Source organism: Myotis daubentonii, chromosome 8, assembly GCF_963259705.1.
Source record: "Myotis daubentonii chromosome 8, mMyoDau2.1, whole genome shotgun sequence".
NCBI lineage: Eukaryota > Metazoa > Chordata > Mammalia > Chiroptera > Vespertilionidae > Myotis > Myotis daubentonii.
Window position 1 is genome coordinate 73,028,701 of NC_081847.1, and position 24,958 is coordinate 73,053,658.

Here is a 24,958-nt window from a genome sequence, read left to right on the forward strand (position 1 = left end):
GTGGAGGATGCATTATGGCCCCTCATAAAGAGATGATGGGATAACAATAATGATAGCAATACGTACAATGAATCTAGAACTTAAATTTTACACCACAGGCAAGTTTTCTATCAAAATAGTTTCAAATTCATTCAGGCACTGGGAAGATGGTATGCTTTCTGCATAACCACATGAAAAAAAATTTGATGTACTTAATTCTGTCACATGAGTCAGGAACCATTTTACTAGCAGAAAATATGACTCTATTATATGCATACAGGTTTCTGCATCTCAAAAAAGTAACAATACATAAAATGCTCCTTTAAAAAAATCACATTTTTAATTTTTTATTATTTTTCTTAATCATCACCCAAGGACATGCTTAGCTAGAGGAAAGGAGGAAGGGAGGGGAGAGAAGGAAGGAAGGATAGAGCGAGAGAGAGAGAGAGAGAGAGAGGGAGAGAGAAACATCAATGTGTGAGAGAAACATTGATTAGTTGCCTTCTGTATATGTCCTGATCAGGGATCAGACCCACAACCCAGGTATGTGCCCTGACTGGGAATTGAACTGGCAACCTTTCAGTGCACAGGACGACACTCAACCAACTGGGCCACTTCGGCAGGTCAAAAATCACATTTTTAATTTCTCATTAATATTTATTGTTCACTATTTTGGGCTCAGTTTAAAGAAAATTTATGGGAGGAAAAAAACCTAAAATTGAGACTGTTCTATGCCGAGACCTTGATGTAATTGATGAGTTTGGAAAAGGCCACTATGATGTGATTTTGTGGTGTAAGAATTTGAACAGCTCAGGGAGCTCAGGGTTCCCTGTGGGCATCGTTTGAGAACTACCAGCACAGTGTCGCTATGCCAGACCAGTACTGCAGGTTGAGCTCTGTGGGACATAGCACCTTAGCAGGTCCCTCCATATTGCTTGTCTGAAGTTCTATTCCGCTGCCAGTCCTGTCCCCGTAGCTCTCTGCCTACAGGTTGTGATAACCAACCCCTCTTTCCTTTCTCCTCCTAATTCCCTCACCCACCTCCCCATTACTAACCCCAGAATATTGCCTATTCCTTGTGATTTCTCTATGCACTGCACATGCCTCAGGCTCTATTCAAATTACCCACTTTGAGTGTATCGTTTGTTTCCCACTAGCACCTGACTGATACATTATTCAGATGTTCTCAAACTTTTTGTCTCCGGAACTCTTAGTGACTCCATAATTTTTTCATGGAAGTACCAGGCCAATAGAATACCTACCAATTATATTTATCGAGTAGTTAAGTCCAAATAATTTAATAATTATTTATGTCCCAATGTAACTGTTTTTAAAATAATGCACATAAATTGAAAGGAAAAATAACATTAATTTCATTCTCAAACAACTACAATTACTCAGTAATGGGGTGCAGGTCCCTGTTGGGCACTGCACAACTTCTCAAACCTTGGGACCCGACTGGACACCACCACCTGCACATTGTGCCCCACAGTGAATACAAACCCTACCTGATTTTTATCACAGCAATGACTAAAAACCCAGCTTGGCAAAGATATGACATCATCAAAAGAAATGTAGCACAATCTAACGTTGAAACTCTGAATTACCTTGAGCTACTAGTTAGCACAACGTCCAGAGGATGTCAAGTTTCCCTCGAAACATTTAAAATATCTCAAGGGGCCCCTCTGAGTTGGCTGTGGTGCTCTGTGGCATCTTGGCACACAGTTTGGGAACCATGGACATAGCATCATTCTCATTCTCTTGGGTTCTGGTATGCGGTTTTGAGTAAGGAGAAAAAAACAACGAAGAGTTGTGGCCAGCCTGACAAGAATGGAATCTAGAAAGGTGTCTCAGCAAGGGTTGCGAAGAGTCACCGATATAAAGGAGCCACCCCATGGCTGATTGACCTCTTCACCGAATTCAGTTTCTCATAGTCCTCCTGCATCTGACCTTGGCTCCCAATCCTGGAAGTAACCCTCCCTCACACGTGGGGCCAGTAAGGCCCTCTCCTCTATCTGCAGAGAAGTCTGAAATGGCTGCATCCGTGTCCTTCCTCGATACGTCTTCTGTCTATGAGAAGAGCCAAGCAACACTTTGGCTCTCATATTCACTGTTCTGAACCTTATTTTTCTCTTGGTTTCTTATCTCCTCTGTTCAAAGCCAGTGTCTATTACCACTTTGCAGCCAACATGGCCAAAGATGAAAGATTCTGTCATTATTTTCCCTACATAACAAATCACAAAGCTGCTTTATCCCATTCCTTGATTGCCTCTGCTTCAAGACTCATTGTTTCTAACCATCAGAGGCACATATGAATTTCCTCTTTATGCCTTTTCTCTTCCATCCCAGCAAACATTTGGCCATTTATTCATTTTTATCAACACAAACATCGGTAACACTTTGGAATAATCGGCACCGCTATGATAGCTCATTTATTATTCATAGCAATAACCTTCAACTCACTCGACATCAATAAAGCGGAGAGGGAACCAGCTCAGCCCTCCCACGTGTGGGCTGGGTGTGCACTCTCAGAGCTGCCATGGGGAGCCCTCTGCACACAACACAGGCAGGATGCCTGGACCCTGCCTCGGATCTCACACCAAAGTGGCTGAAATTAATCAGACGATCTGGGGCTCATGCCGAACCTCCCCACAAGTTCCCCACAGTTTCCACTAAATGAGGCTGAAAGAGAGTGGACAGCCAGCCTGAGTTTGAATTCCAACTGTGCTCTTCACTGCGCGGTGACTCTGAGCAAGTGACAACCTCTTGGAGTCTTAGTTTCTTCATCTGCAATATAAGGCTATCACTACCTTCCTCTGAGCCTGCGTATAATGATTAAACACACTATGTGAACTGCACGATGCTGGCACACAGTAGGTGCACGCTGTCCTTAGAGCCCATGGGTCCATCACACACGGAATCCAGCTGGCAGGCTTCACAGTAACAGAGGCAGCAAAGCAGCTGCACACATGGACTTTCCAGCCAGATTCTGGGTTTACCAGGACATTTCCTCACTTCCTGGGTCAGTGGCCTTGTATAAGTTACTTAAACCTCTCTAAGCCTCTATAAAAGGAGGCTGATAATAACCGTCCCCATAGACTTGTTAGGAGGATTAAATATCTTAGTGTATGGGAAACAGTAACACATTGCCTGGGGCATGCTAAGTACATAGCAAATGTTCAGTGAACTGTTTTACAACCATTATTAATATTTGACAAAATTCCAGGCCATACCAGTCTGGGAGTAAAATGGGTAGCAATCCCACCGCCTAGGATATTTCTCTTGCAAAGACTCTATGCACTACTAAAGAGTATTTCAACCTTCAGAGTCTCCTCTGTATTGGAGGTGTAACTGGAAATTACACCTAGTCATCTCAGCTAGCCCCTCCCTCAGCTCTGTTTCTAGCTTCAGGATGGGGTACTGACTTCCAAGGCTGGCAAAGCCATTGGCACTGACCTCTGCCCTTGGCTTAGAAGCCACAGTGTCAGAGCTCAAGGTTATAGAAGGTGCTTTGCAGGACTAAAGCCACCAGCATAGCACTTTCCACAGATGGAGGAAGACTCCTGTAACCTAACTACTGGGCTACATGCCAACATGCAGACTTGTGAGGCCCACTTCTTGCTCCTAGAATTTCCCAGAGTTCAGGGGAAGCTTCCCCTTCAAGCAGCTTGCCCATGATCTGTTTACTCCTCCATCCCTACTGCTGTTGGGTTCTACTGACTCCCTGCCAATGTGCCTCCCAAAAAAATGGGTCTCCATGTCAACAGCGCAGACAGTCAGGGGCAGGCACTGTGGAATGTGGAGAGGAAGGAGGCCTGGAGGCCAGGACTAGCATGGATCACCACCGAAGGTCAAGAATTGACTCCCTTCCCAGGTGCCCTCAACCCCTGCTCTAGCCGGACTTGGTGGGTGAGACAGAGGACACCCTGAAAACCTCACAGGCCACTCCCATGATAAACCTAAAAGGTGTTCAGAAAAAAACAAATTGCAGCTTCTTCAGTCCCATTAGGAGATTTGAAAGAAAGGGCGTGCATTGGTTATCTATTGCTCCATAACAAATTACCCAAACACCTAGCATCTCAAAGTAACAAAACCTTCTTATCATTTTATAACCTAATCTTAGGAGACAACCCATCACTTTAGCCATATTCTATCTGTTAGAAGCAAGTCAATAGGTCAGTAGGTATGACTCACACTCAAGGGTTCGAGAGAATTACCTGGGCTTGAATACAGAAGGCAGAGATCCTCACGGGTCATCTTAAAGGTTGCCCCCACAACAGTGATCTAAAAAAGACCAGAAAATTAGAGCCAATAGGAGGCTTTCTCTAGGTGGCCCCATGAAAGGAAAACAAAGTCACACAGACAGGACAACTGAAGGGAATTGTTTGTGGGGAGCAGGAGAGATGTCTCAGGCTTCTCCAAAGTCCAGGTGACATAGCCATTGATCAGCCAGGACTCTGGCCTCAAACAAAGCTGGGTTCCAGCACCAGCCCTGCCACTCCCAACTGCAGGTTCTGTGGGCATGCTACTTAACCTGTCTAAGCTTTAACTGCCCCCTGCACAAATCAGGGCTCTCAATAGAGCCTGCCTCATTGATTTCTATTAAGGTGAAACAGACAATGCTCATGAAGAGAGGGGCACAGTGCTCTGCACAGAGAAAATAGTGAATGAACAATTACTAACTCGCTGCACAAGCAAGAAATTGCTAATTTTGCCTCCCAGATACACTCCACCACAAGAGGGCACCATGAACGAAGGGTCTGGGTGTTCTGGCCACTGGAAAAATCTTTCCTCAACCAAAACTTAATCTGGTGGCCCCTGGCTCCTAAATTTTAGCATTTTAGGAGACTGACTCACCTGCCCACAGAGAAATAAACAAAATATGTGTGTATTTGTCTACTAGGTCTGCCATAAGAAAGTATTATAGACTGAGAGAAATTTATTTTCAACCAGTTGTGGACACCAGAAGTCTGAGATCAAGGAGTTGGCAGGTTTGATTTCTTCTGAGGTCTCTCTCCCTGACTTGCAGGTGTATCTTCACATGGTCTTCCCTCTGGGCTGTTTGTGTCTTAATCTCCTCTTCTTATAACAACACCAGTTGTTGGATTGGGGCCCGTCCTCATGAACCACATTTTAACTTAATCTCCTCTTTCAAGACCCTATCTCCAAATACAGGCACATTCTAAGGTCCTCCAGGTCAGGGCTTCAGCAGATGAACTTGGGGGAGACACAGTCCAGCCCATAATAACAGGCAAAGCACTTCAAGATGCAGAGTCCCTGGAGGTCACAACACTGTCTGCCCAATCCTGTGAACTGTTGGCACAGAGCATGTTATGTTCCCCTGGCCACAGGGATCTCACCTCCACACTGCCTTGGAGGGAGCCCTCCCTGCCAACAGCCCTGTCTCGTCTCTCACTGTCACAGTCAGCACTCGCGTTCAAAACAGCAGGAGAAATGCCTAAAGAGCATCACAGAAGGACGTGAGAAAAACTGTCATCCTGACGTGACACTATCTATATTCCTCGGCGCAGCCCCCCCCCCCCCCCAAGGACAGAGAGCAGAGCAGCAGGTTTAAGGCAGAGGTGGTTTGAACAAAGGAGGTGTCTCTGGGGGTGCAGGACAAGACTCCATGACCACCACCACCCCGGGGTGGAGAGGTGAGACAGACAGGCCTCCCAGAACTGGGCCCCTTAGGCCAGTGACCATGATCTCACACTCCTCTGCAGGGGGCTAAGAAGTTGGACATGATTGCAGAAGTGGTTTTAATTATAATGACCTTTGGAGAGAGCTGGAAAGGGTTTTATAATAAAGACTTGATGAGGCTGATAAAGAGTGAAGGGCAGGGAGAGAGCCTCCGAGGGTGGGCAGGAGCATATGTGTCTGGGAGGTGGCGTTAGAGACATGCTTCTTGCCCAAGGACATTTCTCCTGCAGAGTCAGCCCTTCAAAGAACAGAAAGAAGCTCACGGGGAGCCATATGGCATTCCCTGACAAGAAACAAGAAGCTAAGCCTGGTTAGATATCCTGGGACTGTCAACCTCACCTCAGGGCCTCAGGCCAGCCAGACTGAAGGGGAAGAAAAACAGACATCATTCTTACCAAGCAGCAGGCACTATTGTACTTTAATACACTCCAGCTCAGTTTGACCCTACAACCGGTAATGTAGATATGAGCCCACTTTACAGGTAGGAAACTGAAGCACAGAGAGGTTACTCGCCCAAAGCTGTACCATTAGTAAGAGGCAGCGTGGCTTTGAAGGTCCACAGCCCTAGCCTATATTGTCTTCCCTGACTGAGAAACAAGAATGAGTTAGGATTCATGGCATGTGGAGGTCAGGTAACCAGGTATCAGGTCCCATGCTGGGTGAGAGGTCCACAAGGCCTCCAGGACCACAAGAAGAGGTCTGGGCTAGACTTCAAATCCCCAGAGGTGGCAGCTGCTGGAGAAGAGGAGCTGAGGAGGCTTGGAGGGTGAACTATAGTGAGGACCCTAGGGAGGCTCCCCAAGAGCCCTCTTTGGCCCATTTACAGCACTTCTGTCTTCAAGTATATCCCCCTTCCTCCACTCTGCCCTGGCCCTGGCTTAGCCAGACTCACGTCCTCTACTCTCAGGGCAGGGCTGCTGTTTACAGCCTTATAGCCTCTACACTGCTCAACTCCAGGGAGCGCCACTCACATCATAATTTATGTTGTGCCTGTCAACCCTGCTCAGAAGAAGAAAGGAGAACTCTTTATGATGCCTAGAGTTGGAGGAGACTCCAGGGGAAGCCTCTTAGCTTTTGCATCAGGGGTTCATTTTACCTGTTTTACCACTGTTTAAAAAGCAAAAAAATCATGGGACACTCTCAAATGATGTATAAAAATAGTATTCATTCATGTATTCATTCACCAACACTTTTATCAAGCGCCTACTAGGTGTCAGGATACAACAGAGAACTAAACAGCACAATTCTTGCCCTCATGGAGCTTGCTGTCTAGTAGGTGAGACTGACATTAGACAATCATACAAATAAGTGCCGAATCATAACTGTAGTTAGGAGCAAAGATGGAGGGTTACACAATAAAATGAGAGCCTGAGAGAGGGCACTCTAGTCGAGTCAGAGGAATAAGGACCAGAATGAGAGTGAGGCAAGTGGGGCGGGTCTTATAAGCGCAGGGTTTGATTCCATTTTTGTTTTAAATTTTACTATTTTGTTCAACATAGATTTATCACATTCAGTTTTATTCTTTCAAATATTTAAATATTCTCTACCTTGACTACTGAGTTTTTGACACCCCCTTAAATTTTGCCCCTGAAGGCAGTGCCTCACATGCCTCACCCTAGTCACAAATGGGGGCAGTGCCCAGTCACCACACGGAGGAAGGCAATTATCTCTACCTGAATAGGCCCAGGAACTCTGTAGGGAAGGAAAAGCTTGGGGTGGCTCCTGAGAGCTCAGTAGGAAATGGGCAAGTGGACAAGGCAGGGCTCAGCGTACCAGGCAAAGGGGACAGCATGTGCCAAGACTCAGAGATATGGAACAGCTGAGTCATAAAATGAAAAGGCACTGAAAGGTTGTTTTTTAAAAGAGAAGTGTAGGCCAATTACCCAGGGCCTTCAGTGCCTGGCTGGCCAGCTCAGACTCTTCCCTGTGGATGGTTGGGAGGGATGGAGGCTTTGAGGCAAAGAGAAGCTATCATTATCAGATTCCATTTATTTAACAAATTCAGTAAGCACTCTGTGCCAGGTGGTGTTCTAAGCGCATTACAGATGCTTACTCACTTAATCACTGCAACAACCCTATGAGGTAGAACCTGAGGAAACTGAGACACAGAAAGGGTAAGTGGCTTGCCTAAGTTCTCATAGTTAATAGTGGCAGATACAGGATTTAAACCAAGACTGCCTGTTTCTGGAGTTCCCATTCTTAATCTCTATGCTCTGCTATTTCTCTACCCACTCATGATTAAGAGAGTTTGCTTTGGCCAAAGTATAGATAAATGGATATATAGGCAGAAATTGAGGCCCGGGGAAGGGGGGCAGGGGGGTGAGCGGGGGGGAGTGTAGTGAAAGAGGAGACTTTTAACAAGTCTGTTTTAGTTGTCCTGGAGGGAGAAGTGGGTGGCCTGAACTAGACAAGGACATCAGTGCAAGAACTCTAGGTAAAGAATGCATCAACCTTACAAAGGCGTGGCCCAGGGTGATGGCTCAGAGAGGGAATGCATGCAGGGAGACAGCCTTAAGTGAATGGAGCTCGGTGGAGGCTGGGAATATGCTTAAAGGAGGATGAGAAAAAGGGGGTGGCAGAGTGCTGTGGATAGGGCTTCAAAGCAACAAGGGCATTTTATGTACTACTAGAGGCCCGGTGCATGAATTTGTGCACTACTGGGTTCCTTTGGCCTGGCCTGCAGTGATCGGGTCGAAACCAGCTCTCCGACATCCCCCAAGGGGTCCCAGATTGTGAGAGGGTGCAGGCCAGGCCAAGGGACCCCACCAGTGCACAAATCCATGCACTGGGCCTCTAGTATGTATATAAGATCTTTGGTTAATCTCCTCCCGCCCGCCCTCCTCCCCCTTCCCCTCTGAGATTCATCAGCCTGTTCCATGTTTCCATGCTGTGGTTTCCGCTCCTGCATTGAGCGTCTGTCCCCTGGTGGTCAGTGCATGTCTTAGCTACTGGACAGTCAGATGGTTGACCAGTCAGTTAGGCTTTAATTTATATAGATGGGAGAGACTGGTTGGCAGGTGGCAGTGGGAAACAAGCATATCATTGATGCTGCCTCCTTGTGACCATTCAAACATGGTCTATGGGAGAAGAGCACCCTCCACTCAAGCAGGCAGTAGGAACTGCAGCATCCTGGGGCAGAGCCAGGGCTGTGAAACGCAAGAGACAGACAGAGCATCCTGCAAAGCAAAGAAGAAAGAGATGGGTCAGGAAATGCAAATGACTATTATTCCCACCTTCATCCAGATTACTGATATGTAGGACAGTGCCAAGCAACACGGCCAGGCATAGGTGACAAAACGTAGAAGAGCTTCAGCCCTGGCTGGTGTGGCTCCCTGTTTAGAGCATTGGCCCACACACCCAAGGGTTGTGGGTTCGATTCCTGGTCAAGGACACATCCTTGAGTGGCAGGTTCGATCCCTGGCCCCAGTCAGGGTGCATGCTGGAGGCAACCAATTGATGTATCTCCCTCACATCGATGTTTCTCTCTCTCTCTCTCTCTCTCTCTCTCTCTCTCTCTCTCTCTCTCTCTCTCCTCCTTCCCTCCCACCTTCCTCCCTTCCATTCTCTCTAAAAATCAATGGAAAAAATATCCTTGGGTGAAGATTAGCAAAAACAAAAACAAAAAAAGGAAGAGCCCTTAAAGCTTTCCTACTCTACACTGCTCACTGGACAGATGGGAACTTCACTGGCTAAGGATGCTTACTGCAAACATGTAACTGCCCGGGGACTTCTTCTGACTGCAGGAGACTCATTATCCCCAGAAATACTCTCAACTAATGATGGCCTGGGAGTTGGGGAATAAATACCCCAGCATCCTCACCTCGCAGGTGAGATAACTCAGGTGTGTATCCCCCAAAGTTTCTGGGCAAAATTGTGCCCCAGTTGCTCTGAGGGTAACCTGTTTGAGAACACACACTTCATTGACTTCCTTTCCCTCCCCTATCTTACTTACCCAGTCCTTACAGGAGAGGCTTCCTGGGATCACCTCCCAAATAAATTACTTGCACTCAAATCTTTGTCTCTGGGTTGGCTTCTAGGGTTACTAACTAAGACAGGGACAAAGGGGGCCAGAGAGGGGAAGAGATTTGCCCTTAGTCACACAGCTTCTCAGTGCAGAGCCACAACCCAGACCCAGGTCTCCCAACTCCAAATCCACAAAGGCAGAGAATAAAAGCACAAAATAAATCATCACAAAGATCTGGGTTCTACACCTGTGCAGATTTTATAGTTGATCCTTGAACAACACAGGTTTGAAATATGCAGATCCACTTATACACAAATTTTTTTCAATGCTGTAAATGTATTTTTTATTTTCTTAATAACATTTTCTTTTCTCTAGCTTACTTTATTGTAAGAGTACAGTATATAATACATATAACATACAAAATACGTGTCCATTGACTATTTATGCTATTGGTAAGGTTTCTAGTCAACAGTGAGTTATTAGTAGTTTGGGGGGAGTCAAAAGCTACTCGCAGATTTTCACTGTGTAGGGGTCGGTGCCCCTTTGTTATTCAAGGGTCAACTGTATTATTATTATTCCCCATTTTCTGCCCTCCCTACAAGACAATTAAATAACTTTCCCCGTTGTTATTAATTACAGTAATTCCCTGTGGGAGGAGTAAACTTCCTCATTGAAAGAAGGCTAGGTCATGTGACCTCCTTTGGCCAACGAAATGGGAGCAGAAGTGATATATGCCAACTCTGAGCAGAAACCTTAACAACCACAGCTGGTTTTTCCAGTTTTCTTGCTTAGCTTTTCTTCTGCCATGATAATAGCATGTCCCTAATAAAAGTACCCTTGCAGCTGGAATAAAGATGGATGGAATGGGGCAACTGACCCATGAGTGGCATAAGAGAGGAGTGATAAAAACCTTATTTTTAACACTAAGATTTCAGGCTCATTTGTTACCACCATATAACAAAAGATCACTAATACACTCACCACATAGTGGCTATGTTACCTGAATCAAGGAACTACGCCTCTGTGAGCCTTGGTTTCTTTCTTTATAAAACTAGGATGAGTAATAATAGCATCTGTTTAATGGGACTCTGTGGGAAGTACCTGAGCTAATCCGTGAGAAAACTTCGTAGAGTGTCTGGCCCAGAGTAAGTACCCAATAAACGTTCGCTGTTGTTATTATGATGTTTTTCTCTACCCCACAAAGAGACCTCCTCAGAGGCAGAGAATTCTCTGGAGAAAATATATTGTTCCTGCAGGCCTCACCCCTGGCTTGTTTGCTAAAAGGTACTTACTTTCCCCTCCTAATGGCCCTTCTCAGAAGTGTGCTGCCCCCAGCCCAGTGCCAAGAGAAGTGCCACACTAGGTGCCCACGTCCCAGCAGGCCTGCGTGCGGGAGACCCGTAGCAGTTAATGAATCCCCACGGAGAGGTCCGTATTAGACCTGGTTTAATACCCCGAAATGGCAGGGAGTCATTTATCCATGAGCTACGGCCTCTCTCTGGTGCCTGAGCATTACAAGTTATTTATGAGGCAATTTGCACAGTTTCACACTGGCTGGCCATTATGCTGCTGTCTGCTAACCACTGCTGAACCCAGAGACAAAACGGTCCTCCCCCTCCCTCGCTTTGCCAGTGACAATGAGCCAATGATGCTCCCCAGTGACACATGTTTGCTCTTTGCAAAGAGAGCAGGGCCCAAGGCCGGGGGAAGAGAACTCCTGCTCTCCAACCCAGCACTCAGAGTGCACCTGGGAGCTAGTGATGAAAGGCGAGACTCTAGAGAAAGTCTGCTGGGAAAGCCACTGGTTGACAGAGAGGTTATTTGAACAGGCACTAACTATGGAAGGAGGGTATGCAGGCTGTCAAGGCAGAGACACTCCCTTTGACTCTTGGGATAGGGAAATGGCATAATCTTATGAAGAGTTTTTTGTTTGTTTGTTTGTTTGTTTGTTAATCCTCACCTGAGGATATTTTTCCATTGATTTTTAGAGAGAATGAAAGAGAGGGGGAGAAACACAGAAAGAGAAACATCGATGTGAGAGAGACATATCAATTGGTTGCCTCCCACTGGGGCTGGGGATCGAGCCTGCAACCGAAGTACATGCCCTTGATCGAAATCAAACCTGCAGGCTGATGCTCTATCCACTAAGCCATACTAGCTAGGGCTTAGCACATCAGAAAACCTCACTAAAGGTTACCTATTGCTATCATGGTTCTGACCTGCACCCCAGCTGGCTCCCATAATTTTGGACATCCTGCTCTAGCACACTGGTCAGCCTGCTACTCCCCCGAGGTCAGTCCACAGGTACAGAAGCATCTGATCCAAGCTACATGGGCATCAGCAACTGTACATAAGATCCTTCTACAAACAAGCCAAGATCTGGAAGACAGCTTGACAGTCTACATGTTCATACCAGCCCAGAGCGACACTATATACGCAATGCTGTCTGCTGCTGACAAATTGTTATCTGTGAAGTTCAGCTTCATATCTTTGAAGTCCTTGCATAGAATGGCTTCAGTGTTCCCATCACTACTGCAAAGTCTGTCCCTAATTACCAGGGTGGCTCCCTGCAACACAGGAGGTTCTGGGAATGGTGTTCTGCAATGGGACTCCACTCTCCCTGTCAGAAGTGTTTCCAGAGTTCCGTGTTTTAGGTGGGAAAAGAATATATTTGAGCTGAATGTGGCCTGATTCCCATGCCCTTTCTTCCAGGGCTACTTCCTGTCCTCCATCCTCAAAACACCCCACTTTCTGCAAGGACTGGCTTTATTTATTAATCATTTCCTTCTATGTCACACAGCTCCTTGGGTCACTTTTTCTTGTCCCTTTTCCCCCACATCATCTCCTATGTCTGAATGTTCCCCATTCCATTTCAGTAGAATGAATACATTAACAAAAATAGCTAAACTCTGTTGAATGGTTGCCTTGTGCCAAGTAGCCTGCAAGTGTCTTGTGTGCCTTATCTCTTTTAATCTTCACAGTCACCAGGTAAATTCTGTACTATCATATTTCTTATCCAACAGATCAGAATAGAGAGGTTCAGTAGCTTGCCCAAGGTCATACAGCAAACAGGAGGGCGAATCTGAGGTCAGCGTCCAGCCTCACCATTTCAGGGCATTCCATGGAAGCAAACTAAAAATGCCGGGACTGCTGGAAATCGGTGTGTAAATGCCCCAGCTCCCTCATCCTTTGAGGGAAGTGTGTGTACTGTTCTGACTCCACAAATTTCCTAGTAGAATTAACCTTCATTTGCCTACAGTGGTCATCTGCTTGAGAACACATTCCTTCCCTTCCCTGTCTCACTTCCCAGTGTTTCCCACCAGTTTCCCTGGAATCCAATCCCCAAATAGAGTGCTTGCTTTCCAATCTGTTCCTCAATGTCTGCTTCCAGGGAAACCCAAACTAAGACAATGATCTTTCCCCAGTCAACTCAATTCATGTCCCTTCTCCTAGAACCGAAATTCTTTCATCGTTGAATCTACAAAAATTCCTGAGCAGTTTTCAGGAATCCTACTCATTGCACCTATCACTGTCCACATGGTTAAGGGGCAGCTGGTGGGTAGAGGTGGCTTTGTCTGCCTGGTGCAGGCAGAGTGACCACTTCTTCCTGCATAACCAAAATCACCAGAGCCACAACTAGAAAAGTTTTTCAAACATGCTTGCTGTCTGGCTCACGCGTGGCTCAGACTCACTCAAATGGACCCAAACTACACGTGATTCCCATAATTATGACTTCCAAGTGTTCGCCTGTCTGAGGCAGTTAATCTTTGTTTCACTCACGCACATCAACAAGAAGATGATGGGTTTGCTGACAATTCCAGTCACTAGATGATGCAGGGGGAATTGAAAAGAATAGAATAGGATCTGATTCAATTGTGGAATTTCCACCAAGGAGGAGAAGCTGAGAGGAAGCAATCTTTACTACATTCCATGGAAACCAGCCCCAAAGACCACAGATCTTCCCAGCAGGAGAAAAACCCTACTCCCAACAGAAGAACATTGCCCTTCATAATCTTTGGCCCCTCATGCTTGTCCTGAACCCAATAGTATATACCATCATAGGCAGCCAAGCTCTAAGTTGCTTCACTTTTCTGAGCCTCAGTTTCCTCATCTGAGAAATAGGAATAACAATACTTATTTCATTCATTCAACTTCTCACTGAATGTCTACTCTGCGCCAGACACCTGTGAGGATCAAAAAAGATAATGTCTGTCCACACATACTTGGCATATAGTAAGCACTCAATAACCTTTAACTAAAATCATTAGTTATCATTGTTGCTTTATTTGATCCTCAAAACAAAACTACACTGTGGTTGTTCTTGTCTCTATTTTATAGATTAATAAACCAAGGCTAAGAGAGGATGAATGGCTTTGACTAGGGTTTAACGGCCAGAATTCATATCAGGATCTTTCCACCCCTCAGTGTCTTGGGGACCCCAGACTATAAAAAAAGAATACTCCCCAAGGGAGTAAAGTATAGACCAGGGGCTGGCAAATGTTTGTTGTAAAAGTCCAGATAGCAAATACTTTAAGCTTTGTAAGCCATATGGTCTCAGACCTACTCAGCTCTACCGCTGTAGCACACAAGCAGCCATAATGTAAATGATGAACACCTCTGTGTTCTAATAAAATTTTATTGACAAAAACAGGCAGGATTTCGCTTGTACTTTTCCAACCTCTGGTGTGGATGAAAAAGCCTGGCCTTTGGAGCCAGACTATCCAAGGTCCCAGTCCCAACTCAAACAACACTGTGTCCTCAGGCCTCTAAATTTCCTAAACCTAGCAAGTTCCTCATAATGAAGTTTTCTGTTAGTCAAATGAGTATGAGAATCGTAACATTTACTTTGTAGGGTTTGTCATGGATTCAAGGTAGGGCTTTGGTGCTTAAAACCGACCACTCATTCCTCTTCGCCCTCTGGGCTTCTGTGAGGAACCAGTCACTTGAGGATCCACAGACAGACAAGGAACAGAGTCCTGGCTTTATTAATGGCTGGCACGTGTACAATATCCAAGAGCAAAAGTCTCTAGAAAAAGGGACACTGAAGCACACACCAGTCCCGAGGTCTAAGTGAGCCCTCCTACCTCCCACCCCAAAAGCTAAATCTTGAGATGGACATGCCCACCTATGTGAAGAAAGCTATGTGACCAGGTCTTCAGAGCAAACCCAGAGTCCATGGACCCCACCAGCCATGTGGACCAGGATGGCCAGCTCCTGGCTCTGTGACATGCAGTGACCTCGCTCACAAGCAAGATGTAACCCAGTTAACATTCAGCTCTGGCAGATTGTGCTACCAACCATTGAGGAGTCCTGAAACCCGCTCTGTGGCCAGGGAAGCAGTGTGGGGCTTCCCTCCCCAGGGCTTGGTTGTGAGGTGGTACCTTGGCACCTGGCACAGAGAAGATGTCTAGAGGCCCCTGGAGGCAGAGCTTGAGACAAAGATTCAGATGCACATGATGTATTGAGGGGATGCTCTTATGAGGAACCTACGAGGGAGGGAGGTCAGGAGAAGGAAGGAAAGAGCCCAGGAACGATGGGGTTGGGTGAAGTCTAGCCTTGACCTATGCATGGGGCTCTGGAGTACAAATTCCCCTGCACTGTTGATCTGCCTGGTGCAAGGGGCTGACATTCTATACACCTGGGGCTTTTTACACATAGGAGTGCTCACCAAACAGGAGCTCTCTTCTCTTGCTCCCTCCCTTCCTGCAACAGGTTCCCCAGGGAATGACACCCAAATGACCTTTGCCATAAACAAGAAGACTTTTCTCAAATGTTGTCTAACCTTCACCCAGGCATCAGTGGCTGCCAGGCTGACAAGAGTGTGATGAAGGGAGATCAAAGTCAAGGTCTTCAGGGAGAGAACTCATCACATCCTACCCTTACCCCAAACCCTCACATCCCCCTTAGAGAGGACCTGGTGGGCTTTTTTGTCAACCTGAGGAGGTGTTGTCAGGCTCACGAGGAGTAGCGAGGGTATGTTTTGCCAACAGGTTAAAAAAAAAGAAAGAAAGAAAACAGAGATTCTGCCTTTGTCTGAGAAATATGAGTATTTATGCACATACTAATTGAAATTGGCTCAGTCACCATATGCACACAGTTAAAGGGGCTGGTGTTCTAGACACGAGACAAAACAAAAGCCATTTGCAAAACATGATGCATTATGCAGGCTCCTGACAGAAGCAAATAATCATTTCTGGTGGTTTTATATTCAAATTAACTCCACAAATATTCTGTGCCCAGCACTGTGCAACTATAAAATACAAAAATGAATAAGAGGTCACAGGCTGCTGGGGGAAATTGATACATAAAGAAGCATGCAGGCTACAGCAGAGCTGGCTATGGCTAAGGCATGCACACAAACAGAAGGGGGGCCCTCCCCGCGGCTGCTGCTGAGGAGCTGGGTCCTCAAGGAGATGCAATTCACAGAAAGAGAAAGGTGCTCCAATAGCTGAGGGCAGAAAGGTGCATTACCTAGGAAAGCAAGGAATTTGATGTGGCTGAAGCATCCCCACTTGGGAAGAGAGGAGTTTGATGATTATCATCAGCCAGGCCCCAGCTGGAATGTCACCTCCTCAAATAAGCCTTTCTGACCATTTTACCAAAATATTGTCATTATCTATCACCTCACCCTTTTTGCTTTCTTTGTAGCACTTAGCATTCTCCAAGTTACCTTAATGATCAGTTTATTTGTATTCTCTTCAACCAGAATATAAAATCCCTATAAGAGCAGGGCCCTGCGTGTATCCGCAGCTCTTAGAACAGAGCCTCAGAGATATTCAATAAGTATTTGTTTTTAAACATGAACAGATGAATAAATCAATGAGTAGAAGATTTGCAACCTGGGTTTGTGGAGCACTTCAAACCAGTATACCATTCTACATATGATGGCTTTATTAGTGAGAATAACACCAGCTGCTGTAACAAATAAACCCAACATTTTCACTATCATTACCCAAAAGAAATTTGTTTCTCACTCACTTAGATGACCCACATAAGTGTTTCTGGGTGACAGGTGGCTTTCTTTTGCATGTTGATTAGGGACCCAGGTACCTTCCATGTTGTGGTCCAACCATCCTCTTGGGCCTCAAAGTCCTTTGTTTCCACCAGTGGAAACAGAAAGAGCGCCTGGGGAAACCCCACCAGCTTCTTAAAAGCCTCCGCTGAGAAATGACACACATCACTGCCACTCACATCCCTTTGGGGAGAACTAGTCACATGGACCCATTTCGATGCACATGTAGCTGGGATAAGGAATTTCTGGCTACACTGGCACCTCTCAATGACAGCAACACACTGTGGAGTAGGAGAATGAGTTTGCGGTGGATAAACAGTTATCTCAGCCACCACCGCCCTGAGCTCACCAAGGTTAAGCCATGCACCCAAGAACATGCCACCCACAAATGGTGCAACAGTCCCTTCAATTTAAGAAGTGGCCATTTGCTTCCCCTTCCCTGCTCTCACTTATGCTAATTTTCCAAGCACTGAGGTCAGAAGGTGGCATTTCCTGACCTGCCCCAAGATTCTGAAGAACTTCCCTATCAGAATCCTATAGTCCCTATGAGCAGAGGTTCATTTGTTCTGTTCTTGGGGGGAATGCAAGCCAAGTTTTCTAACTGAAGGGCCAAGTAAGATTGTGCTAGAATTTTGCCATGAATAGAGAGGGCGTCAACAAGTGCAGCAGACAGGAGGCCAGAGAAGAAGGGAGAAGGAACAGCAACACAACCAGGTATGGCCTAATGAGTGTGCTTCCTCCCACAGCAAGCCTCCAATAGCAATAATAACAGTAATGATAACTAACATTTATTTAGCACCGAGCCAAGTGCTTTATAATCATTCTCTCATTCAACCTTCCGAACACCTGATACCATAGTTATTGTTATCCCCATTTTTGCAGATAAAGAAACAGACTCAGAGAGACCAAGACACTAGCCCAGGATGAGCCAGGAGTTTAATGCCAGAACCAAAACTTTTCAGCATAACATTCAGTGGTTTCTGCATCTAGTGGGGCTGGTGGCCAAGGCTTGAAGGTAGACAATATAAAGGCTGTGGTCCAGCAAAAGTTGTCATCTTCACTGATGGCCTAGTCTCTTGTCTGCAGGAGGCCTCCACCTGGGCGAGGTGAACTCTATTGGTTCTTAGGATCAGGGTGCCTGCATTGTTCTACCAAAAAAAAACAGGTATCTTTAAGCCTTGGAGTACCTTCTGGATCACAGCAGTGGTTTCCCTACTTGCTCTAATATTCATGCTTTGTGTCCGACACATGAACGTTTTTTTTCCTTTGTCCTTCTTGCAACAAACTGTGCTGTACTTCTAAACCAAACAGTGTGACGTACAAATTATAATCCTCACTTATGATTATTCAGACCTCTTAACCAATCATTGTGACTTTGAATGAGTTTAATTATCAGGGTACTTGAGTACATAAATAAACACATGCACCCTGTTAGCCTGGCTGATAGCTCTAATTGATCCAGCAGTCTGGGCTCTTCTGATAGAAACCACTGGAATTTGGTCCTGACACTTTACACTGCATTGTCAGGGTGATGGAAGGATCAGCCCAGTGGAGCTGCAAACCCCCAAAGCTATGCCCTTTTTGCAAAGACGCAAGTCTCTTTTCTTCAAAGGGCAACTTGACTAAGGAACATAAAAAGATGGATAATTTTTTTAAAAGAAACACTTCTTCAATGAGAGCATCCATTTTCAGAGTGTTTTCAGATACAGCATTTCATGTAATCCACTCAGTGACTGTAGCAGCAGCGTCCTCCCGCTCAGTGCTAGGAGCTTAATGAGTATTAGTTGAATGAATGGCGATTCATGGATGAGGAAACTGTCCAAGCTGTTAAAGTCAGTCCGGGGCAAAGCCTGGCTCTTGATCTCATATCTGCCAACCCAATTATCAGATGGAAATCTGGGAGCAATGACGCAGCCAGCATCCCTGCCCCAGCACATCCTCCAGACCCAGGTCTAGCAACCTGCACAACAGCCCCTGGGACCCAGGTCCTTCCAGTTCCATCTTCTGCCCTGGGGGGCAAGGCAAATCTGGGGACCACCCTGAAGCAGTATTGGGTGGTCAAGAGTCCAGACACCTGGGTCTTAGCACCTCCCAGAGCATCCTCTCACTTTTCTCTTTGACCAAACTCTTCCCCTAGGCTCAGAGGGTAAGAGTATCTCCAGCTATCTGTCCCCTTCCATGCCACCTAAAATTTCTTGACTTTTTTAACCAAGGACTACTTTGGCAATTTGTTGATGCCTATAAATTGCTTCTCAGAATAATATTTTTAAAAGCATAAAATAAAACACAATGGATTACAAAGGAAACCAAAGATAATGAAATAGTTATCAAAGTGTTTTAATGTGATATAGAAATATATGTGCTCTTTTATTAATGCATAAAAAGGAGATTTATCAGAGGATCTAATAACTTCCATAATTCATAGTAGTGATGAGCATGAGTGATGTTTGAGATATCTGCCATACTATAATGGGAAATAAAATTAATATAATGGTGATTTTTATTGGTAACAAAGTCACAGGTACGTACTGCTAATACTATTACAACCTGTTGCCTATATTCAATAATTGAAATGAATGGTAAGTTTCAATTAGATGCTAATAAAAATATAATATTTTCCCATTTAAATTTATAGACTCCCAGAATTCTATTCAAGACCCTCAGTGGACCCCAAGTTAAGAACCTGCTCTCATTCCAGATTAAACCAGTATTTGTCCCCTTCTGGACATGAAGAAGGAAGAAATGAAGAGCTTCCTAAGTAAGCATCCTTGACCCAGGCTACCCGTGAACCTATATCCACACAGAGTCCCTGAGCCTCCTCTTCCCTGCCTCTACGTGAAAACAGCAACCTCAGCTATTTTCTAGAACCTTGGCTTCCTACTGCCATCACGTTTATTCTTTCTTGTATCATTTCCCTTTTTACCAACTTTTCTATTTGTTTGTGCATGAACCACATCCCACATTACTTTCCAGCTCCAGCTCACATCACACCGCTTCGCAGCATCTTTCCTTAGGGCCTCACAGTGCATGTTAGATTTCACACAGCACAACACACATGGGTGAGAGAATGCCAGCTCCCACTCATTACAACAGGCACCTCCAGTCCCAGGTGGGGCAGCCTCCACTGCACAATCTCCATCCCTGTCCCAACTGGGGGAAACCCAGCTCCTGCCTTGGAATTACCATGTAACATGCTATGAAGACCAGTGCCTTCTCCCTGAGATGGCCTTACACCATGGTAAGAAGCATGGACTCTGCATTAATATAAATGTGATGTTAACATGGACATGACAGATTCAGCTCCCTTTAAGGCAGAAAGTATGAGTTCACACACTGATTGGGGGACACTTATAAATGAAAGGAAGCCAATAGGAAGTGTTGGAGAATTTATTATTAAACAGTCAAGAGGTCAAGTGTGTGCAAAAGAGGAGAGAGCGATGCCAAGCTGGTGTGGCTCAGTGGTTGAGCATCGACCTATGAACCAGGAGGTCATGGTTCAATTCCCAATCAGGGCACATGCCAAGGTTGTGGGCTCCATCTCCAGTGTGGGACATGCAGGAGGCAGCTGATAAATGATTCTCTCTCATCATTGATGTTTCTGTTCCCTCTTCCACTCCCTTCTTCTCTGAAATCAATGAAAATATTATTTTAAAAAAGAAAAGAGGAGAGATACCTCCAATCCCTAAAGACACACCTTTCTCCCAACCCTACCCTTTAAAGGTACTTGCTCTCCTGACAAAGCTCTGTTCTTTGGAATTGAGACTGAAAAACTTTGGAAATGATCTGAGCATATGCTTGAGAGTTTTCCAATCCTGCTACGTTTTCAATTAGCATTTGGGATTGAGCAAGGAGTGGTGTTGACTGGATTTGTTCAAGAGTTCTCCTGGCTTTTGCAATTTGTCATCAAAGAAACAGTGCAGATCCACATCTCTTGCTCCTGGTATTTCCAGATGGGTATGCAAAATAGCCAGTGTCTGTTGTTTGTTTCGAGGGGATTCAAAGTTATACAAATGTCAATTTTTAATTAGGGAATTCTTCAGACCATCAAAATTGCACAGCAACGGGCAGGAGGAAGGCAGGATCTCATATTGCTGTATGCAACATACACAGAACCACGTAATAAAAATAGGCAGCACATCATGTAGGCGGTGTTCTAAGGGCCTTACCTGTAGTTTCTGCCATTACCCTCACATCAACACTAGAAGGTAAGTGCAGTTTTGTCCTTATTTGACAGATAAGGAAATGGGGCTCCTGAAAGAGACGTAACAAGTTCACGCAGCTAGAAAGCAGCAAGGCTGGGATATGAACCCGGCCACTCTTATTCTAGGATGTGTGCTCATAGCCACATAGATGTGTAACATGGTAAAAGAAACCTGTGATTTAGAATTAAGGCACCCATGCTTTTGCCCTAGCTCTTACAGGAGTTTAGGCATCTAAACTTCCTGTGGGGCCATGGGTAAGTCACCTCCCCTCTCTGGGTGTTACCCAGCTCACTGTATTTAAGAGCATAACACTCCTATAGTTTGAGGCAGAGAGATGGTGTTATCAGGCTATGTGAGCCTTGATGGAGGTCAGGAAGGATGTGGAGGAAAGATGTGAGATCTATGGCATTGCAAGAGGCAGAAAAAATACTGATGTAGAAAAGAAATTTAAAAAGCAGGGTGCAGACAAACCTCTCTGAAAATTACAAGTGACCCCTAGCCTCATCTCATCTGATGCAAGTGGAGAGGAAGCAGGATGCTGATGGACCTCCTGCCACTTGCCCAGTGAACCCCAAGGGCTCTAGAAGGTCCACCTAACCTTGGTGCACCCTCGTGAAAAATTATACTGTCACCCAAGCAGAGAGCTGGGGGCGTGTAGACTTCTGGTGCACACCAGTCTGCATTTGGGTGGGTCCTCAGGTCCCAAGATGCAGGAAGGAGCACCCAGAAATGAGCTGAGGCTGCAACCATCATATGACTGAGATGCAGGAAAAGATGAAGGAAACCAACCTCACTAGATCCCCCCAACTAACTAGTACTTTGCGGGGGGGGCGGGGGGGGGCGTGGATTAAGCTGAATGCCTATCTCACTCCCTACACCAAAATAGAGTCCAGGAGAATCACAGATGGAAATACAAAAAGGGTATGCAGAAGAATACCACAAGGACATTTAAGTAAAGAATTTTATAATTCCAGGATGGTGAGGGCATTTTTCTAAACATTAAGTCAAGAAGAGAAACCAAACAGGAAAGACTGGCAGATTGTACTACATAAAAATGCAAACCTTGTTTGACCAATAAATAAACTTGGAAAAACATGTTCAACATATGTTACAGATAAAAGGTTACCATTATTCATAGAAAAGGAAAGCTCTTACCAAAAAGTAAAGGAAAAAAATGGACACCAAAAGAAAAAGAAGTTACCTTATGACCTAGCCCAGTGGGCGGCAAACTCATCAGTCAACAGAGCCAAATATCAACAGTACAACGACTGAAATTTCTTTTGAGAGCCAAATTTTTTAAACTTAAACTATATAGGTAGGTACATTGTTATTAACTTAATTAGGGTACTCCTAAGGCTTAGGAAGAGCCACACTCAAGGAGCCAAAGAGCCGCATGTGGCTCGTGAGCCACAGTTTGCCGAACACGGACCTAGCCAATTCCATTCTTAGGTATATATCCAAGAGAAATGAAATCATATGTCCACATAAAAACTTGTACGTGAATGCTCTAGCAGGATTATTTATAACTAGAGGCCCGTGCATGAAATTCATGCACTTGGGGGTGGGGGGATCCCTCAGCCCAGCCTGCGCCCTCTTGCAGTTCGGGAGCCCTCGGAGGATGTCCGACTGATGGCTTAGGACAGGGAGAGGGCCTAAGGCAGGGGTGGGCAAACTTTTTGACTCGAGGGCCACAATGGGTTCTTAAACTGGACCGGAGGGCCGGAACAAAAGCATGGATGGAGTGTTTGTGTGAACTAATATAAATTCAAAGTAAACATCATTACATAAAAGGGTACGGTCTTTTTTTTTTTTAGTTTTATTCATTTCAAACAGGCCGGATCGGGCCCGCGGGCCGTAGTTTGCCCACGGCTGGCCTAAGCCATCAGGCGGACATCCTTAGCGCTGCCACGGAGGCCGGAGAGGCTTCCACCATCGCCACAGCACTCACCAGCCATGAGCCGGCTTCTGGCTGAGCGGCACTCCCCCTGTGGGAGTGCACTGACCAACAGGGGGGCAGCTCCTGCATTGAGCATCTGCCCCCTGGTGGTCAATGCATGTCAGAGCGACCAGTCATTCCACCGCTAGGTCGATTGGCATATTAGCCTTTTATTATATAGGACTAGAAGCCTGGTGCACGAATCCATGCACCAGTGGGGTCCCTTGGCCTGGCCTGCGGGATCGGGCTGAAACCGGCTCTCCGACATCCCTCAAGGGGTCCCAGATTGCGAGAGGGTGCAGGCCAGGCCAAGGGACCCCACCGATGCAAGATCAGGGCCAGGGAGGAATGTGGGAGGTTGGCCATCCAGGGAGGGACTGCGGGAGGGCTCCAGGGAATGTCCAGCCTATCTTGTTCAGTCCTGATCAATCGGCCAGATCCCAGGAGCAAGCTAACCTACCAGTCAGAACATCTTCCCCCTGGTGGTCAGTGCACATCATAGCAAGCAGTTGAGCGGCCTTAGCATATCATTAGCATATTACACTTTGATTGGTTAAATGGACGACCAGATGACCAGACACTTAGTATATTAGGCTTTTATTATATAGGATAGCCCCAAAGTGGAAACAAACTAAAATGTGGGATATGCATGCAATGAAATATTGTTCAGCAGTAAAATGGAATAAAGTACTGCTTGTTCATGGATACAACATAAATGACTCTTAAAAACATACTAAGTAGGAGAAGCTAAACACAAAAGACCACATCTTATATGATTACATTTATATGAAATGTCCAGAAGAGGCAAATCTACAGAGACAGAAAGTCATAAGGCTCAGAGAATTAGGGAAAATGAAGAGTAACTGCTAATTAGGGTGAAGGGTTTGTTCTGGGGGTAATGAAAATATTCTAAAATTGAATCAAACTGTATGCTTTAGTGGGTGGATTATACGGTATGTGAATTATATCTCAAAAAAGCTGCTATATAAAAATACAATGTTCTTGCCTGGCTGGTGTGGCTCAGTGGATGAGCGTCAACCTATGAATCGAACCACTGGTCGATTCCTAGTCAAGGCACATGCCCCAGTTGCATGCTTGATCCCCAGTAGGGGGCGTGTGCTAGGCAGCCCATATATGTTTCCACCTCTCCTCCCTTCTTCTCTCTCTAAAATCAATAAAAATATTTTCTTAAAAAAATATTAATTAATTAAAATACCATGTTCTTGATAATAAGATCAAAATTTAATTCAAATTAAAGAATATTAAACTGGAAGAACAGGACCAATTGTAAAGAATGCTTTATTCCACAATGAATATGTAGACACCTTGAGCCTTTACTAGTGAGTACTAAGTAGCATGTGTCATCAAAATACGTAATATAGAAACTGTTGTAAATACAAGGAGAACTTAAAAAAAAAAAAGACTCAGTTCTGATCCTATGACAGATCAAGGGAACTAAACATAAGCAGGACTGCCCTGGGCAATTCCAGGCAAGGACATGTACCTCAGTTACCGGCTCCATCCCCAACCCCGGTCAGGGTGCATGTAGGGGGCAGCCAATCGATGTGTCTCTCTCACATCCATGTTTCTCTTTCTCTGTTTCTCCCTTTCCCTTTCACTTCTTCTTAAAAAATCAATGGAAAGGGTACCCTCAGGTAAGGATTTTTTTAAAATAATAAAAAAATAAAAGAATAAGGGGGACTATAGAGAACCTGATTAATAAAATTGATAATATAAATCAAACAGATACATCTCAAACTCGATACCCTCCAAAAAATCATATTCTTTTTAAGTATCCATGGAGCATTTACAGAACTTAACTCTAAAGAAAAGCTTAGTAAATTCACATAAGTAGAAACATAGCACATTTTTCAAACACAATACAATGAAACCTAGTAATAAAAACCTAAACAAAAAGTTGATACAAACAAACAAAAAGAGAGCCAAATTACTGAAAAACAAACTACACTAAAGAAATCAAAACTGAAATTGTGCTAGACTATGTGCTCCACAAATTCTAAGACCTGGTTGCTCCTTTCAAGTGTTTTGAAAACAATATTTTTCCACAGAAGCATAACTAGATAAAGATGCCAGATTTCCTTACCCATTATATGTTGCTGGCTCCACTAACCTGTGTCCTTTAATTTGTCCTTGCACATTGA

General features: G+C 45.1%; 1 long non-coding RNA gene across 1 annotated transcript in view; it reads right to left on the minus strand.

Annotated features, from left to right (window-relative positions):
- Positions 1 to 4,201: 4,201 nt before the first annotated feature.
- The window catches only part of LOC132239052 (uncharacterized), a 61,322-nt gene continuing 40,565 nt past the window's right edge, over positions 4,202 to 24,958 (minus strand). The window contains exon 3 of the long non-coding RNA XR_009453967.1: positions 4,202 to 4,263. This is a non-coding gene — a long non-coding RNA (uncharacterized LOC132239052). The remainder of the gene's footprint in view (positions 4,264 to 24,958) is intronic.